The sequence below is a fragment of the Calonectris borealis genome, chromosome 21 (genome assembly GCF_964195595.1).
Source record: "Calonectris borealis chromosome 21, bCalBor7.hap1.2, whole genome shotgun sequence".
NCBI classification, from domain to species: domain Eukaryota; kingdom Metazoa; phylum Chordata; class Aves; order Procellariiformes; family Procellariidae; genus Calonectris; species Calonectris borealis.
In genome coordinates this window covers 3,669,552-3,688,444 of record NC_134332.1, presented here as the reverse complement: position 1 = coordinate 3,688,444, position 18,893 = coordinate 3,669,552, and the positions used below count along the sequence as shown (strand labels likewise).

Sequence of the window (18,893 nt, the reverse complement as noted above, 5' to 3'; positions counted from 1 at the left end):
CTCATGAAGACATAGCCTGAAGTTATCTATCATGTCTAATGTGTCTGTTTACAATGACAGACAGCTATTCTTGGACATTTTATTCTTGGTATAATATTCTTGGACCAAAGCAGCTCAAGGAAGCTTCCTCCTCATTTACATCTATGTTTTCCCCCTCCTCCTGCCTGGATTGCAGGCTAGACAACATCCCATGGCATCAACACGGTTTCCCTCCACCAGCTGTTGTGAGCTTGGGCTGTGTTCCTCAGAGAGCTCTAGGTAAGAGCCCAAAGTACAGATTGTTCAGCCACTTCTCCTATCTGACCCTTAAATGCCTCTCCCCCCTAAACCCATACGCTCTATCCAGATTTGTCTATTAACCATGCAACAGAGGCTCCAATGACAAAAATGTTATTCCGCAGGACTTGAGGAAATCGGCAGGAGTTCCAGCAGCATCCCGGATTCAGGTACTGCCCCTGTGATGTGCATTGTACCAAGCAGATGGTGGTCTAATCCCTGCCAGCACGCAACGCCCGGTGCGCAGAGAGCACCCCTAACCCCTGTCTGATTGAATATGCGTATTCGCATCTGATTTTACTCGAGCACTAGAAGTTCCTGTGCACAAACTCATCCAGATGAATCAAGTGCGAGACACCCAGGTTTGAGGTCCTGTCACAGCAAAGAGGAGAAATCTGCTGGTTCCCCTTTGCCCACACATCTCCCAGTCCTGTCAGTCTTTGCTCTCCTGAGGATATAGGGACCTGAGGATACAGGACCACTTTTCAGAAACCCTTATGCCCTTCTCCTTAGACGTTCGGTTTGGACCCTGCTCCCATCGCACTGAGGGTTTCCGAGCCTGCAGCTGGGTCCTCTGCCTTCCTGCACACCTTCACCCGGAGTCCGAAATGAGTTCAGATCACTCCCTTCCCTCTCTCTTTGCTACTCTTCTCCTTCACCCACCTTGCTCCTTCTTTATCCATCGCAGCGGGCACAGCCAAGACACATTATTAACACTTACCACTTCGTTAGTAATCTTCTACAGGAGGAGCAGAGGAGGAGAAAAGAGGAAAGCGTGCAAAAATGGAGAGGAAGGAAAGTCGAATTAAAGGAAGAGTACAAAAAATTGAAGGTGTGAATGAGAAAGTGCAGGAGTAGAAGTAGTATGAGAAAAATCTAATGGGTGAGAAAGAGATTTATAATTAATCTGCAGTCTAGTGAGAGGGCAGGGGAATGGAAGTCAAGACTGCAGGCTTCCCTATACGCTTCTGCTACTGATTTACTCTGTGACTTCAGACAAATCTTTTTCTTTTCTCCTTTTATCTCCCACCGCTCTGTACCCTTTGAGTATATGTTATTTGAGGTATGAATTGTCTTTAACTGTGTGTAGCATAAAAGAAACTGCCATCATAGGCACTAAAGATGCGAGACATTATTTTTAACACATACTAAAATTAGGCACAAAAAAGTGCTTGGGGATTGACTGACAATGTTTATTAATTCAGATTGAATCCATTAGATAGTTAGTGTCAAAAAATCAGAAGGGAAAAATTTAAAATAATCAAAGCACATGACTGCATTATTTCTTAACTTAAATGCTTCATATTGAAATGTTTATGAAGTGGATCTAAAAGGAAATGAAAAAAAAAGAAAAACAAACAAAAGTGAAATAATACAATTGTGAAAAAAATTTCTGCAAAATTTAAAGCTTTGAAGTGATTTTCTATTCTCCTTTCCTTCTAGTCCCACATATAAAAAAAGTCTTTTCATTCTTCCCCCCACCCCAATTATGTTTGAATTTCTAAAATTAATTTTTTCCCTTCATTTTTTGTTTCAGAAGCAAACTGAAAAAAAAACCAAAACCAAACCCACTTTATTCAGCTATCCCTACTAGGAATTACAATAACTGTCTGTCAGATCTTCATAACAACATGAGGGATCTCAGCAAGGCTGAGTTTCTGTGAATTTCTTAAGCTGACGACTTTCACAGTCCTTTGCTCTCTTCTAGTCTAAACCTGCATTCAACAGAGAACTTAAAGTAAAATAATTAGATTTACAGAAAAATAAACAAACAAATCCTTGTATCAAAAATGAGAGAAAAGTTCCCAGGAAATAACCTGAGAGAGACTGGATTTACTTTTTTCCATTAGGAATTGCCATTTACTGCTGTTTTATTTTAAGACAGTCACAGCATCCCTTTTTCCCCTCTATTTCTCTGAATTCTTTCTTTTTGCTTCTCTTGGGTCTCCTTTTTTTTTTTTAAGCACCACTATCTCTAACGTGTAACCAAATAGGCATGAGGTCCCTACAGAAAACTGGAACGTGTGATGTCCAAGTGCATCTGACATTAAGCAAAAAAAGAAAGCAATCGGCCATCCCTGATTCAAACACCGAAGTGGGCTCCGAATGAGATACAGACACGCAGGGATGGGAACATCATGTACCGGGGATCCTGCTCCTCAGGCGCCGTCTGGCATCCGTTTCTGTGTCTGATCTCTCAAGCATAGGACCCTGCTCACAGCCACCCACTGGCAATCTCAGTCCCAGCGGTATTTAAGGAAACATCACCTGCTTAGCTTCCTGCATCCAGTGGATTTAAAGAAAATTAGGTACATATATAGGAGTTAGGTATCTAAATATCTCTGGGTGTTTCTACATTGTCAAAGAACTTGGCTCCTGGGTTCCTCAGCCATAGACACTGCATTTGTATTTGTTTTTGGGGTTTCCTCAGGAGGAAACAAGCTTCCATTAAGAAGAAACCTAGTTCTGGGTATATTTTGTTTTATTAACATCAGTTGTGGGCAATATGAACAAGCACAAACCCTCCGACAGCTTATTGTCATCTTCCATAGTCCTTCAGCACTGTCCCAGAAGACACTGCATGCTCAAGCACTCTACAAGTGCACATGGGACATGCAAAATGCATCCTGAGCATCTTACTGCAAAAATACTGCAATATTGAGCTGGAAATCGGTCCTCATATCCTTTCAAGAGCCTGGAATTTTAAAATTACACATAAAAATAAAATCCAGAGTATCTCAGCTCTCCTGTTGATTTTCCCCAGCTCCAAATCTTATTTATAGAGGTCTGCAGACAAGCAAGGGCAGCAGAGTGTGTATTTGTCCCCAGCCCTTCTGTCCACCTCTATTATGGCCCCCGAGGGAGGGTCATGCCCCCAGCACCAAAGCGGTGTCCCTGTTATCTGAGACACGAAGGGTTTGGGGACTGTACTTCACCGATCTCAAGGCTCTACGGAAGAGCTCCCTTGGGGGACCAGCAGTGAGGAAAAAATGCCACGGACAAAATTTCTGTCTTCAAACTTGAAAACAAACAAAGTAATGAGAAACACTGCAGGAGAATCCACTGGTAGGAAGGACTTATCAGCCTCTTATGCTCTTCTTTTTAATGTAAGCAGCTTTATCATTAATTGCTATTTACTGCAAATGCTGAAGTTGGTAAAAAGACTAATACGTTGCACTGAAACAGCAGTCTTGATTCAGGCTTCTTAAAGAACAATGCACATACGTGTGTGTGTGTGTATATGTGTGTGTATGCCCGCATGTGTGCACATGCACGCTTGCGCACTTCATTGTGCATGTTGTGCAAGTAAAAGCCCCATATCTGTGTGCAAGGGAGGGAAAGAGATACAGTTAGCATATTCTTCCCTTATATATTCCAGTAAAAGGCCAACTTCATTACTGGTCTCAGGCAATGAGAAGAGAAATTAATTCAGACCAGACTTCTAAACGTCGAGCCATTTTGCTGGGGTGGAGGGGAGTTAGATGCAAACCAGCGCTGCTTTTGCCCAGCACTGGAAATGTAAAGACTCAGTACTGCTGAATATCAGTCTTTGGGAGGCTACATTTTCTGAGGACGCCGATTGCTGAATTCTTAAAAAAATCCAGATTTTTCCTCATGCCAAACTTGGAGCCGAGTTCCCTGAGTGGTTCACATACACTGTGTGAGCTGCAGGGCTCAGATCCACAGCACTGACTGTAAGAAATTCAGCTCCTCTGCATGAAAACACATGCATTTAAAAAGCTCTTCTGAAAGATATCAGCCTAAGTGACCTGCCCAAGGTCATATATAACATGTTGATGACAACATCGGGATTGAACTGTCTTGCTACAGTGCTGCTTTATCCACACAGTGCTGTTGCATCCCAAAACAGCCGCTGCTCCCGGTCCGCTGCTACCTTCCACTCCTTATCGCAGTCTCCTTAGAGACACATCTGTCCTGTGCTCCGTAAACCATAATATACCTGTAGTCTTTTATTCACTATCCGTCACCATGCAGTTTTATTACAGATCCCTGAATTATCCAGCCTAGTCTACAATCTGCTTATTCCTGCCAGCCATTCTGCCTTTCGACCCTCACCTCACCTTTCAGCCTTGTCAGTGTTTTAAGTCTTCCAGGTACTTGAAATGCAGGGACAATTCTGATTCCTTGGGGAAAATCCAGAGAATTGCATTGAGGCCAGTTTGCTGCTCTCTCGCTCTCTCTCTTTTTAAAATGCAGATGGTTGGAAATCAGAAACTAGCACTGGTCTCTGCAGTCACATTTGAACCAATCCTTCAAGAATACTAACTCACAACTGCCATTTTAAAGCTCTGATCCCCATTCTTGCCATCTATAAAATTTTATTCCCCTCCCTTCTCTGCTCTTTTCATCAGAAATCAATCTTCCAATAATGCAGGTAAACTGCAATCCTACCTCATAGCTATTTTTTTTGCATGCATCTTTCTCATGCATTTTGCAGAACGAAAGCTCCCTTGTCCATCCTCCCCCTTCCAGCCAAGCCTATAAGCACAGTAATCATCACAGCTACACAACACCTCATCGGCAGATTTGCACTTGCCCGTCACATCTCTCTCTTGTTTGCAATTCAGGAATCAAAGGAATTATTCATCCCTATGTGGCAATCTGTCTCAGCATTCACACACTTGCCTTGCCAGCGAACTTTGTGTTCCTACCTGCCAGGTCTCCTCTCCTCCCTCCCAGCCCCAGTCATGCATCTCTCCCAGAGCTTTACTCCATCTAGAGTATACGTTTTCTTCACAGCCATCAGCTTTTCATCCTTCCCACCTTTCTCAAGGAAACGCAGTTTTATTACCTGTCTTAGCCCCAGTGCGGCTGGTTGTGGAAGAGCAGTCTCCTCTTTGCTCACCTGGTGATGCTTTCAGCCACTGGACAAGTGGCCCTCAGAAAGTTTCACCTGCCGACGCTGAACACCCCTGTTTGTTTGTATACGACAGCCTGTTCTCTCTTCACCCGAACGTCTGTCTACGGCAACAGGAAAAAAATGGCTGATATGAGAGGAAGAGTATGGAGAAAGGCAAGTTCCTCTTTCCTGCCACCAATATGGTCCCACTGATGGTGGAAGACCGTGGGCATGATGCAGGACTGTGCCCAGCACATGGCAGACAGGGTGGACCTCAATCTGGGGGGGGATCTTGGGACCCTCTGGTGCCTGGGGCTGTGGCACTGGAGAGACAACGTGGGGAGAGGAGATGGGATCTAATGGGCTCCATAGCTGATCTCTCTCCACTCTGCCATCCTACCAGGCTTGTTCGGTTAAATCTCTAGACGCACTCAGGCATTTATCTCTGCCGCAGCCTTCCTGCATAAGCTTGGGCAAATTCTTTAAGGTGACATTTTACAAACACCTTGGAGGCTGATTTACCAAGTGTTCAGCATATTCCACTGCGATATTTAAGGCCTTGTTTTCTATAATGTTCCGTTACCTTGCCACCGACTACTTTCAAAATCTGTCAAGGCCAAGCCCGAGCTCCTATTCCTGCAAACTGAAATGCTTCCACTGGCTCTAACAGGATTTGAATTGATCCGCAAGCCTCGTGCTGCACTTCGTCTGGTACAGAGCAGAGGTGGCCGCATTCCCTGTCCCTTTTCCTCCTCCTCTGTCTGGATGCAGGCCCCCGAGGACAGGGAGCTTGCATCCGTACAGTACCCAGCACTGGGAGACTCCAGGCTCATCTGAGCTCTGCACCATCCTGCAGATAAAGTGGTGATAGAGGAAACGGGAATGTGCAGCTCAGGGTCATTGCTGCCGCTTATAACCACCCATTTTATGTCCTACTTCAATATCTACTGTAATCAGTGAAATTACTTTTGTGGGAGTTGACACAGAAGACGAGATTGTTGGATTGATATTCTGTCTGGCATTGATGAAAACCTTTTTATAATACCTTAATCCAGCACCCACAGAAGCAATTTGCTAATCTCTTGCTGACTTAGCTTCTAGCGGGATCGACCATATCCAGTCATATTACCTGGCCAGCCATATTATGTTCTTTCTATGCAGAGAGAAAATGTCCTTCCTGACCCCTGAAGATGGTCAGCTTTTGCTTTGAAGCATGAGATCTGATTGTCCTAGATTGCAGAGCTGCAAATGCTATTAATTGCTACAAAGTTATGTAGCCTTTTACATTTCAAATCCATCCAGACTTTCATCTCAACGACATCCTGCAGCAGGGAATTGTGTAGCTTCACTATACACTGAAGAAAGGACTATTTCCTTTTAATTTGCTTTAAAAGTTGTGCCCTTTAATTTTGATGTGTCCCCTTGTTCTTGTATCATCAAAGCCTTAAAATGTTTCTGATCACTTTTCATTCTAACCTTCATATACTTTTGTACTGGAACCCAAATGTCCCTTCTTACTCCTAGCTTTCCCAGACTAAATAAACTACTATTTCCAGGCTTTCCTTATTTAACTTGTTCATATTTGTAAAGCAATTTAAAATATATTAATATGGTTCAATTATAACATCACTTCTATTTTCTATCCTTCCTTTTAATGTCTCAAGTATCCATCTAACTTGCCATCAATCTCCATTGATTCTCCCTCTGATGATATGTTAATCTTTATAATATCCCAGGGAATATTTCTTCTGTCTTCCTGACCAGCATTTTGGAACAAAGAAGCTGAACTCCGATGGATCATAAACATGATTGACTCTGCACTCAGCGTGTGTATGAATTTGCTGTTGCTTAGACTTTGATCCTGGAAACAGGTTTCGCTATGTCCATGGGACTGTAATTAAAAATGTGTCTATGTGATTCAGATTGCAGGATCAGGCCCTTTGCAGTCATGATTGCACTGGGTCAGTGACACTTGAACACGCGTTTGAAAGCAAGCCTATATTGGGTATTCTTTGAGCAATATCTAAGCACTCGATTACATCCCCTGTGGAAGTGGGGTCTGCATTTAGACAAGGCGTATGAATTGAAGTCTATCCAGTCACAAATAGGGCAGAGATGCACAATGAGAAGTGGTTATTCCTCATCCTATAGGAAGTTGGAGACAATCAAGGAAATTATGTGGTACCAGATCTAAAATGTCCCCCCAAAAATACTTTTGCACACAACTCGTAACTAATTCCATTACTGCAGAATGTTATGAAAACCAAAAGCATAGAAGGGCTCAATAAAGAAATAGCCGTACCCACAAGGGCTAGGCTTCCTGGTGACACTGCACATGGCGGTCCTGAGACAACTGCTGATTTTGCACGTCCCCAAGCAGCTGAAAGGTTATCCCAGGACTGATAGCACTCATCCATGCCTTTCTGATCCTTTCAGTGCCCTACTCTTTTGGTTAGACCACTTTTCAGTTTTTCCCAGACTCAACAAGGCTCAATCCAGCTCCATCACCAAAACATATCACCCCTTCCTCCATGTCACTAGCAAATACCCCAAGCAACACATCCAGTTCCAATCACTGTATTTAGCATTAACTTTTCTTCCCCAAGAAGCAGATAAGAGGATTGATACACATGTATCTCTAAATGCACAAAAAGGATTTTATCAAAATTCTTACGAGAACTCAAATTACTGCTATTAGGTTACTTTAAGTCAGCACTATATAAATATTGTGGGAGAATCCTAACTGTTGGCTTTTCCCTGGCTGATTAGATTTATCTGTTCGCTGGCTTAAAATATGGTACAGCAACCCACCATCATTTTCAAATACTTTATAGTTCTCTTTTAGGAGAGTGGAAATGGCAGATAAACATATTATCAGCATTCTCAGGCATAAAACAGCGAAGCCTGGTGTTGTTTTGCAGAAGCAACTCCGAATTTGGATGACATGACATAAGCAATTCTAGAAATAGCTGCTGGTCTTAAGGCTACATTGCATGTATCCTTGTTGCTGCTTTTTTATCTCCCCTCACAATTTTAACACAAACATTATGCTGTCTTTGTTAGTTCTTTCCTTTGATTTTCTCAGTGTTTCTCAAGCATTCTTCAGTTTCACCTTGTACCTCCTAAGCTCTTCCTGCTCCCTCAAAACACACCTTTGATTTTGACTGCAAATCTCTCCCGGCACAGAGCAGTGCAAGAAATGCCTGGAATAACTCTGGCATCCTCATATTCTAGGCAAGGAGGTGGTCTGAGCCAGGAGGGACCCATAGCCACATATGTACCCCAGCATATGTCTAAGGGCTTCACTTACCCGCTCACCATCTGTACCTGCTTGAAAAGCAGTCACATGCTGAAAGCAGCCAGGCTGCTCCGGCACTCGTAGCCTGCCTCGCTGTTGTTTATTCCACTGATCCCAGAAGTCCAGCTAAACATTCACACTTACTCATCCTGATTCTCCTGCCTGCCCTGAATCGTCAGCCTCCTCCCTAGGGTCACGGTTCGTTTCCTTCCATCCTTCCTTGGCTAGTTTTAGTTTCTTTGTACTTTTCTAATTATTGCTGTGAACTATTGAACAAACTTCTTTCATTTATTCTTTTGGTCCTGGCAGCCACACCTGGAATGTACTGCTGGCACAAAGCAATGGTTTTAAAGCTCGCCCTGCCCGTCTTCCACCCTGCTTAGCAAGTCAGCATCCACAGCTGCAAGGATAAATTACCACAAAGGTCTCCAATGTTAGCAATGTATCTGACAACCTCATACACAGCTCCAGCAGGGTGAAGAGACGGCTAAATGGGATCAGTTGTGCCGACTCAGGACTTCTGGCCAAAACTGCATCCAAAATCGTGATGGACACAGCAGAGCCTAGAGCACAGGCCAGGTTCTAAATCATGCTCTAAATCAAACCCTAAGAAAGAGATCCTCACTCACATCAAGCCAGTTAACTCCCCTGGCTTCGACAGGCTGTGGTGATTTACAGCAAGCGGTTCCAAGCTTTTCACAGGTACTCGCTGTACAAAGTGTTTCACCTGTAATATGCATAGATATAAAAGTCCAGGCTATGAGAACACCTGTTGTAAGGCTCCAGGCTTTATCTTCTATAAACACCAGGTGAAAGAGCACACTTTCTATAAGGATAGCCATAAGACAGGTCCCAAGCATGAAAAGGCTGCAAGAACCAGAGCTACCCTGCTGGAAATCAGGCAGTACAGGAGAATGGACGAGAGTGCAAGAGCTCCCTCTGCTCCTATATTCTGTTTTGATTTCCAACAAAAAGCCCTGGAGCAAATTGTTTTTTCTGGAGCTTCTCTTATGTGTGAGAACCTCCCATAGCTTGGTTTGCAAGCTTTTCTGTCATTGCTTGGTACGTGTCAGCCCAGAGCTGGCTTCATTGTAATTTGTGAACCTCTGGGAGGAAAGATGTCACTGTGATGGCAACACTCCTTTGAGCAGTGCCCACTGCTAACACACAGACAGAATTTATTCTAGGGCTTGAAAGCCATACTGGTGCTCCTGGCACCTGAGTTTCTACCTCTGCCCAGCATTTCTATCACCAATATAAACAGTGAACAACAACAGTGTGTGTCTGGCAAAGGCTGTTCACTCTATCCTCCTCTGGAGGCCACCATTTGAAGCTGTTTGAGATTATTTGCTCCTATCCGTCGCTGCTGCTCTGACTTACTGTTATTTCTACTGCCAGTGTAAGAGGTGACCCATCAGCAGTGCAACTAGTTGTTTTTCTGAAACAGGAGCAGGCAATCGTGTGTATGAGAGTTCAAGCATTGGGGAATGCTATGTCAACACCTAGAGACGTGCCATCACCAGAGCCGCAGGGGCGTTGGTGCCGCCATGGGTACCGCTCTCACCCAGCATTGAACTCCAAACGGGCCTGTCAGCAGACACAGCAACAGCGCTGTGCATAGCTAAGCTCTGTCAGCTGCGCCTTGTAGGCAACAATAAAATGGATGTAGAGCACATGACTTCAGAAGAACAAATAGCAAAAATAAATAAGCGTCTTTCTCTCTCTCCTGTGATGCTGCTTGCAGGTCCTGCCTCAAGGCTGCAAGAAAACAGCTCACTGAGCAGGGAGCTGCAAAGGTTTAGACATGTTATATTAAACTCCCCAACCCAACCACAGAGGGAATCCTGGGCCTGACTCCTAGCTCCTTTCAAAATGATATGTTTATGCCCAATTTATGCCACCTTCACTTAGGATGTGATCCAGCATCCCTGAAGTAAACCTGAGTCCTTCAATTATCTTCAGCTCAGCCTAAATCAGCTGCTCATCTGATTTCTGCTCTTTCTCCCGTTCCTCCCTCCCACTAGTCCTAGCACTTTTTCTTCCCTGAAACAGTACAGCTTAGCCCATCAAGTCAGCAACAGCTACCCTACGCCTACACTCAAACCCTGGTAAATGTCACCGCATTTGTCTAGTCCAGCTCTGCCCATGTTTGACTCTCTCCACACAGAAGAACCCAGTAGATATATCCAGTTTCCTTCCCCAGGCCTCTCTGCTTGATAATGTTTCCCTTTTCCATACTGATTACGAGCCGCAGCCTGCTGCAGCCCTGTCCAGCCGAGCTCCGGTCCCAGCAGGTCGGCTGGACGTGGCAGTGCAGAGGCACAGTGAGCAGGGAAAAACCTCCCCTGGCATCCGAGAACACTCTGGGGTATCGCAGATAGCTGGGGGGAGATGCTCTGCCCTGACTCAACTCAGCACCGTTTGGTAAAACTCAGCATCCTGCCCCAGGCGGCAGCCATCTTCCAGGCAAGAGGAAGAACCGCAGGATCAGACCGTGGTCCATGGGTTTATTTAGAAGCCAGATCTCTCTGTGCATGGATATTCTCCCTTTCTGGAAGCTGCTCTGTGTGGCCTGGAAGGAAATGGGCCAAGGTCCTTACGGTTGTTAAAAATCTCGTGATACTTTTGCAAGAGGGATGGTGTAAATCAAACCACAGGGCACAAGCTACCTAACTCCGGGTAATTTATATTCTGCTTCACTAAGTTCATCTCTGCACTTTCAATGCATGAAGTGATTTTTCACTTCCCCTGTAGTATTTGCTGGCACGGAAAAGCTGCTGGGCTCTGTCCCAGAAGTAGCTGCATTTCATCACCGGGTAAAAGATTCCTGCATGTACCGGGCCAGATCCTCAGCAGAGCTCCCGTACGCACCAGCGGGTTTGCAGCGGGAAAGGATCCGGCCCAAACCCATTCAGCTGCACCTGGGCTCCTTGGAGAAGAGAGCCCTGTTGTTATTTATCGTTCACCCCCCTCCCGCCCCCGTATTATTATTAGCGCTTGGCTCCAGCTCCGCGGGGCCGGGGCGGGCGGGGGAGGCGGGTCAGCCCCGCCGCTCCGCTCCGCGCCGCTCCGCGCCCCGCCGCTGCGTGGAGCCACAGCGCCCCCTCCTGGGCCACGGCGGCGCCGCCCGCCCCGCGGCCGCGGAGGGGCTCCGCGCTGGCGCAGCGGGGCGCGGAGCTGCGCGGCGGCGGAGGGGGCCCCTCCCTGGTTTGCCACCTACCAACGTCATGCCTCGGGGTGCTTTTGGGGCTCTTCACCCTCAGTTCTGATCTTTAGCGGTTTTTTTTTTTTAATTATTTTTCCCTGCCTTCTTAACGTCTCTGCATCAGCTGTAAATACCGTGTGGAGAGAGAGCCCCGGGTAAACTCCAGAAATCCACATCCGTTTCTGGAGGTGGGCAGGGAGATGGGTACGGATGCGCCGGTTCTCGACCGGAGTCGGTTTCTGCAGTGCTTTCCTGGGCAACTGGGACTCCTGCCTGAGCAAAGGCGGAAGGATTTGGCTTTGAACTATTCCTGCTACACAGACAGCAATCATTACTGTCTGCTGGCAGACCCATTCCCATGTAGAGTTTAGCATCAGCCTTACACGTACTTCCAATGTAGTAAGCACTGGAGGTGAGGAGGGAACTCAGAGACCCGCTCCGTCATCTCTTCTGGGACACCTTTTACCTATAGCAAGCCAATTCACCATACGTTCCTCCTCTCCAAAGTTTTAACATGGACTTTAGTCGGCCTCATTTTATTCCTGCTCTTGGAGGGTTGCACTGTCTCCTCACTAGGCCCTATGGAAAGAGGGGAAGGGGAGGAAGGTCAGAGGGGGATGTTGATTAAATACAGCTACCTCCAGTGACATCATCTCCCCTGCGCATGCCATGCCGTCTGTGATCGAAGGGGCTTGCAAAGGCACGGGAGTATTTGTGCCCTAAGGATGGGAAGGTTTTGCTCTGAACCGGGGTAAGGCTGAAGCGGAGCCTTGCATCGTGTGTGTTTTAGCTACAGGTGCATATGTGGTTTTGCTCACATACACATTCACACACAGAAAAAAGCAACGTAACTCTAGCAGAGCACTTCCCATACTCACAGACTCCAGCTCTTGATCAGAGAAGGCATGATGGGTATGGGCTTGCCACTGCTCCCCCCAGCCATTCCCCTCGTCCCCTGTCTGCTGCTTGTCTGCCTTTCCAGTAGTGAAATCATTACTGAGTCCTGGGAACACGCAAAGAGCAGTAAAACAAACGTAGGCACACAAAATGTAGCGAGCTTTTTCTGCTGAGTCGCAAAGGGCTTTGGAGTCAGACAAACCCCAAATCAATGCCTGGAACTAACTACAAGGGAGAAGACTACGCTGGAGGAACAAACCACCTCCTGAGAGATCTGCAAAGAAGACAGCGTGTGTATGGCCATGTGAATGTCTGAACGTTTGATTCACATAATGAGAATATCAGTGCCGTTATTTCTGCTCGTTACGGTGTGTGTTCATGTGTAGATCAGGTCTGTGTGTCTGAGTGCGGGGGAACTGCGGGGCTGCATAGCTTGAATAGGCACTTGCATCCATGTGAGAGCAAGACCAAGATGCTGTATTTAAGCATGGGGTGGACTGTGCGAGTTGGACAGCATGTGTTTTGCGTGCTTAGCATGTACATGCACGCGAGGGAGACCACGACTGCTTGTCTATGTGGTGTGTGGGAGGGAGAGAGCCCGGGTTTGTCTGTCTGTCACTCACAAGCAGATCTGATCAATCTTTTTCCTTTATAAGGAAAAAAAAAATCCTTTCATATTTCTTACACCAAAGCCTCATCTCCTCTTTACTCACTACCTCCTCCCCTTACCATCCCCCAAATACTTCTCTACAACTCTTGGGAAAGCAGCTTTACTGCCATTAATGAATTATTATTATGCACCCAGATGAGCAGCCAGAGTAAAGCATGAAGGACCCTTCTGTCCTACCTAGAGCAGATGTCAATCACAAGGCTAAATTCATACACGAAGGCTGCCAGCATTTCATCTGCCGTTTGTTTCTCTCCACGAAGAGGATACTGCACCTAAGAAGCGACACCCCCTCCCCTTCCCCACTCCCAAGTAAAAGCACAGGGGGACTTTCCAAGCCAAAACACACACACACCCCTACAGCCCTCCTCTCTTTGGGTCATCGTTGGGTCTTTAGACCCAGGCTGTGCTGGACCTCGGGGATGATGTAATGGCGTGAGATGCCCTCTGTCCCCCTGTTCCCCACGGGGTGGAAAAGGCAAAGTTATGCTCCACCACCAGCCTCGCAAGCAGCTCTGAGAGCCGAACCGGGGAAAACCAATCTCCTGTGCTGTGGGATGCAGCCCCCCTGCCATCGCTGCCCTCCCCCGGCTCTGCCGTTGTCTCCCAGTCCCCACTAGAAGTAGAGGCAATCAGCCTAGTGTGGGATTCAAGGCGACAGACTTTCCTTTTCCTCCGCGATTTGCTTGTCACTTGCGAAAACGGAGCAGTGGATTAAGTGGAGATGACACCACTCCCCTGGGGACGGTCCCCCCCCCCCGGGATTTATCGATACTCCGGAATACAGATGGAGCCTGGCTACCTCCCACCCCCACCTCCACCCCCGGCTCGCCGCCAGCCCAGCCGAGTCGGGGGCTGAACCCCTATTGCCGGGCATCCTCCAGGGGCTGCGTCTTTCCCCAGTAGGAACCAGTATTCCCATTCTTCCCAGTACCGGCGAACCTCGGTCCCACGCTCACCACACACACGCACACACAATCGCTAACCGGGCTGCAGGACTTCTGCCATCCAGCCCCCCCCCGAATCCCCCGTAACTCCGTGCTGGGGTGCAACGCAGCCGCAAGCGTGTGCGCGGCGGGGGGCGGAGAGGTGCGCGGGGCGCGTTACACAACGCGGCCGAGGCAGGACGGGGGAGCCCGGCCGGCGCCCGCAGCCGGGGCCGGGGCATGGCTGCAGCCGCAGCGCTCGCCTTACCTGATGCTAATGTCCCTCTCTGGCGGAGATCTGGTCGCCCGTGGGTTTTATTCGGCTCGGTAGGAACTTATGGGAGAGCTTCTCTGTCCAGCTCGCATACTGGGTGCTGGGCTGATAATGCAGGCGTGAAAATCCTGGGGCTCTAGCAGTCCTTTTCATGCTCAGACAGAAAATCCCCTTCCTTGATCCAGATCGCGGGCATTAAGGGCAGAGGCAAAAAAAAAAAAATCCTTTTTCCCCCTCTCTTTCTTTTTCTTTTTCTTTTTCCTTGCTTTTCCCCCCCCCACCTTCCCTTATTCCTGTGCCCCCCCTCTCTTCTGCTGCTCAGTTCGTAGCCATCGGGGGAAGGAGCAGAGGCAGCAGGGAGAATGGAGAGGGGGTTAGAAATAAAAATGAAAAGGGCTCCAGGAGGGAAGCGAGAGGCTGGGCTTGCCACCGGGGGAGGGGCTTGGAGCGGTCTGGAGAGGATGAATGGGGAAGAGGAAAGCAGGGAGGAGCCCCAGCCTGGCCATTTTATTCTAAGAAGTGTTTTGTACATAATTAGGGAAGGGGGAGGGGCAGGGGGAAAAGGAGGGACTTAAGCTCCGGCCAGACGGAGCCTGGGCCGTGGGAAGGGAGGATGAGACCGGGAAGGGCCGCTGGACGGGGCTGTGGGGGGATCTAAACTTGTCTGCCCCTCGGATCTGGGGAGGAGGCTGCAGAGGGACTGGTTGCCATTCCAGGCAGGCCCCATCCATCTAATATATATTTTTTTCCTCCCCCCCCGCCTATTTTCTCCTCACCGGAGCCAGGCAGCACGGGGCTCGATCCGCCGAGCAGGGAGCTGCTGGGGGGTGGGGGGAGCCGGCTGTCCCCCAGCCTGACTCCCCACTGGGAGGTTCCCATCTCCCCCAGGGGAGCGGGGGGAAGGGGCCGCTCACCCCGGCCCCGCCGTGCGGGCGCGGTTCAGCACCGCGGACAGCGCCGGCCCGGCGGGCGGTGGCGGGGCTCGGCGGGCCCGGGCCGCGGCGGCTGCCCCCCGCCGGTGCCTCCGCTGGCTCAGCCCTGCCTCCACGGGCAGCCACACGCTATGGAGCCGAGCCGAACCGCCCCGGGAGGCAGCGGGCAGCGCTGCCAGCACCCCCCGGCCCGGCGGGGTCCGCCCGGTAGGGCGGGCGAAAGTCCCACCGCTGGGCTCGGGGAAGGTTTGGGCTGGGGAATGGATGCATGCCCTCAAGGGCATGACCCACCCAGACAAATCTCAGCAGCTCAGCAAAGGCAACCCAGCGTAGGAAGAGCATTTAGCAATTCCTGCCATTGTGTGAGGTTTCCAGCCAGGGACCCCTCTGACAAGTAAGTCGTTAGCTGTGCTGTGCTGACTGAAGGAAAAAAATTCAGCCACCTTGTGCAGGGTATACGGGGCAGGGAGGGCAACGGGAGTCGCCCTCCTTCCATCCCCCTTCTCTGGCCTGCAAGGACACACTGTCCTTCTCTCACCCATCCCCTGTGGCTACAGAACATTGTCTTAAGCTAAATCTTCAGCAAATCTTTCCTAAGCAGAATTAGAAGCTGTTTGGTTAAACTCCAAGCTGTTCCGATAGGGCTGAAGCTTAGCTTATCTCAGTTACTGTGTACCCAAAGCTCCTGAGTTTTACTTTTTTCCAAGTGACTGTTCAGCCGCAAAGCACACTTCCCGGTAAGCCACCCCTGATTCTGTCACATTGGCTCAAATAAAAGGCTAAAATGATTCTCACAGGTTCCCCTGGTACAAGGCCACAGAGGAATAGCTTACACCACGGCAGAGAAGATTGAGGGATCAAGTCTTATACAGAACATATAAACAACTGCAAAGCACTTGTTTAAACAAATAAATGGTGTTTGGGGTTATCACTAGTGTGTTCTTTCATTGGTGCTCTTGGCATTTACCAGAAATGGAAGAGGAATCCTCCTGTCCTACATGAGGTGGTTTGAAATTAAAGCAAAGGCTCCATGAACAAGCACTGTAGTCACATGGGATTTACCAATTCAATTAATGCAACAATACTGAGTGTCTTTCCTCATTACATCTCGGAAGGCTATAGTGTGATTGGGTCTAGCAGGACCTGGTACCACCTAGCCTGATATTTCATATTCCTGTGGAGAGGGAGTGAGACAAAACAGGTGAGATGATACTCTTCAGGCACCCAAAGGTCTCACAGACCTAGAGAACAGCTCAAATATTCTGTACAAAGTAACACCTTTTTCCAGAAAGTCAGAGTCAACAAACGCTTGGGACCAATGTTCTGCCTGGAATAAGAATTGCTATCAATATCATAAGAATATAATAAGAGGAAAACATGAAACAAAGCGAAGAGGGTAGTTTTGCTCATCATTTTCCTGTCCCAGAATGTTTTCTTTCTTTCCCCCCCAATTCATATATACACTATTGCTGCCTCTTTCCCAAAAGCTTTTACTGTATCAAAAGAGGATTATTTGGTGCATTGAGTATTCAACATGTTCTCTTACAGTATTGTTGTGTTCAATGAGCTTTGCTCATCTGAATGGACACTCACTGCATAGTCCACTGGTTTAATTTGCTGCTTTGGAAACCTAAGCAGGTTACAGCATATTTAGCTATGTGTCTGTTCTTATGTGTCAAAGATAAGGTTTCTGGATGCCATTTTTAAAAACAAAATTATTTCACTTCAGTAGCTTTCTCTTTTCAGTGGTCTCTTCTTTTTAGTCTTGGATATTTCAACTCACCTTCTCCCTGCAATGAACAAAGCCTGGATCTTCACCCCAAATCAGCAAAGCTCCATTGAACAAGAATTTCTATTTCTTCTTCCAGTAAGGACTTTTTTTGAGCTGTTAACAATTTTAGCATGTCCAATCCTCACTTTTTTTTTTTTGCCTCTTTCAACAGTTGTTTTAAAAGCAATGTTTAGATTTTTTTTAAACTATAATATTCTTCCCATGAAGAAAATAGAAACAAGGGAGTATATGAAGGAGAACAGAAATTCACAACACACGTGGTGTAAAAAGATAGTCTCCCATTTGCAAGCACTAGGCAAAAAAAAAAAATTATGGTGGTGGCGAGGATGGGGAAACAGTAATTTGGACTGTCTGTTAGAAATTTAGGAAAACATCACATGAAACTGAGAGATCTAGAAAACAGAGAGAAGTGTCCATGTCATTCACATAATAGCTGCCACAAAAATGAGCAGATGGGTTTCCACTGTGTGCTCCAAGTGGGTTGTGGGTGTGGGTTAACTACAGTATTCAATTAAACACTGCACAGCCACTCGCTCACTCCCCCCACTCCAGTGGGATAGGGGAAGAGGAAAGGATGAGTAAAAGCAAGAAAACCTGGGGGTCGAGAGAAAAATCGTTAATAACTGAAGGAGCAGTAGAAGATGAGAAAAAGAAAACAAAACAAAACAAGTGATGCAAAGGCAATCTCACTCACCACGTCCTATGGATAGACCAATACCCAGGTGGTTCCCAAGCAAAAGATGGCTAACGTAACTAAAATCACCTTTTCCCCCTTTTTATTGCTGAGCATGATGTTATATGGCATGGAATATGTCTTTGGTTAGCTCAGGTCATCCACCCGGTTGTGTCCCCTCCCAACCTCTTGCGCACCCCCCAATCTATGTCCCGACGGAGCAGAGTGAGAAACAGAGAAGGCCTTGATGCTGTGCAAACGCTGCTCAGCAATAGCTAAAACATCGGCGTGTTAACAGCATTTTTTTGGTCACAAATCTAAAACACAGAACCGTACGAGCTGCTATAAAGGAAATTAATGCTATCCCAGACAGGCCAGTACAAAGTGCCATTTTCTAGTGCAAAAGGAGCTGTATGTGCCAACTGCATACTGTGAATACTTCGTTTCTATTTGTGATTCTACAGCAAAAACTCACTTCAGAGTCCCATGAGCTGGTGAAGACAATCAGACCCTACTCTGAATTCTTCTTATGCTATCGGCAAGCTTTTCCTTTCCACACACCCTGTTGTGTTGCCCTCCTTGAGGATGCAGAATGTATTCTTGTCAAGGTTTTGCAGACTTCATTGTTTATTACAGGCTAAAAATGGATTAAACTTGCTTTGTGAGCACTGTACGGATATTCTGGTCCTCTCCCAGTTTCCTGTGAAAAGTATTTCCTCTTTCTCCTCTGCAAACAATATCACAGTAAGTAGTGATCTTATTTAGTCTGTGCTTTGAATTGGTTGCAGAGATATCCAACTCCTAAGCACCAACCATATTCATTTGCTGTTGGTATCCCTTAACATGTGGGTGGGTGTCTCCCTGTTCACAAAGCAGGATGGGTGCCATGAAGAGCTGTGGGGCCAGTCAAATACCAGGCTGTTTTGATGGACAGTGGGAAGTCTGGAGTGGGCTCAAGGGTCAAGGCTAAGAGGCAAGGAGCTAGCAGAGACTGTTTCCACCATCCCCAATGCAGAATTAAAGGTTTACAGTCAAGGCTTGAGCACGGGTTGGGGGGAAGGCTGGAACCTCCTGCCAAGCTAAGAAAAAATG

At 47.3% G+C, this 18,893-nt stretch overlaps 1 protein-coding gene across 1 annotated transcript in view; it reads right to left on the bottom strand.

The window, feature by feature from the left end:
- Positions 1 to 14,918, bottom strand: part of BRINP1 (BMP/retinoic acid inducible neural specific 1) — an 87,378-nt gene extending 72,460 nt beyond the window's left edge. Inside the window, exon 1 of the mRNA XM_075170419.1 lies at positions 14,399 to 14,918. The gene's annotated coding sequence lies outside the window, so the exon portion shown is untranslated. The remainder of the gene's footprint in view (positions 1 to 14,398) is intronic.
- Between the last annotated feature and the right edge of the window lie 3,975 nt (positions 14,919 to 18,893).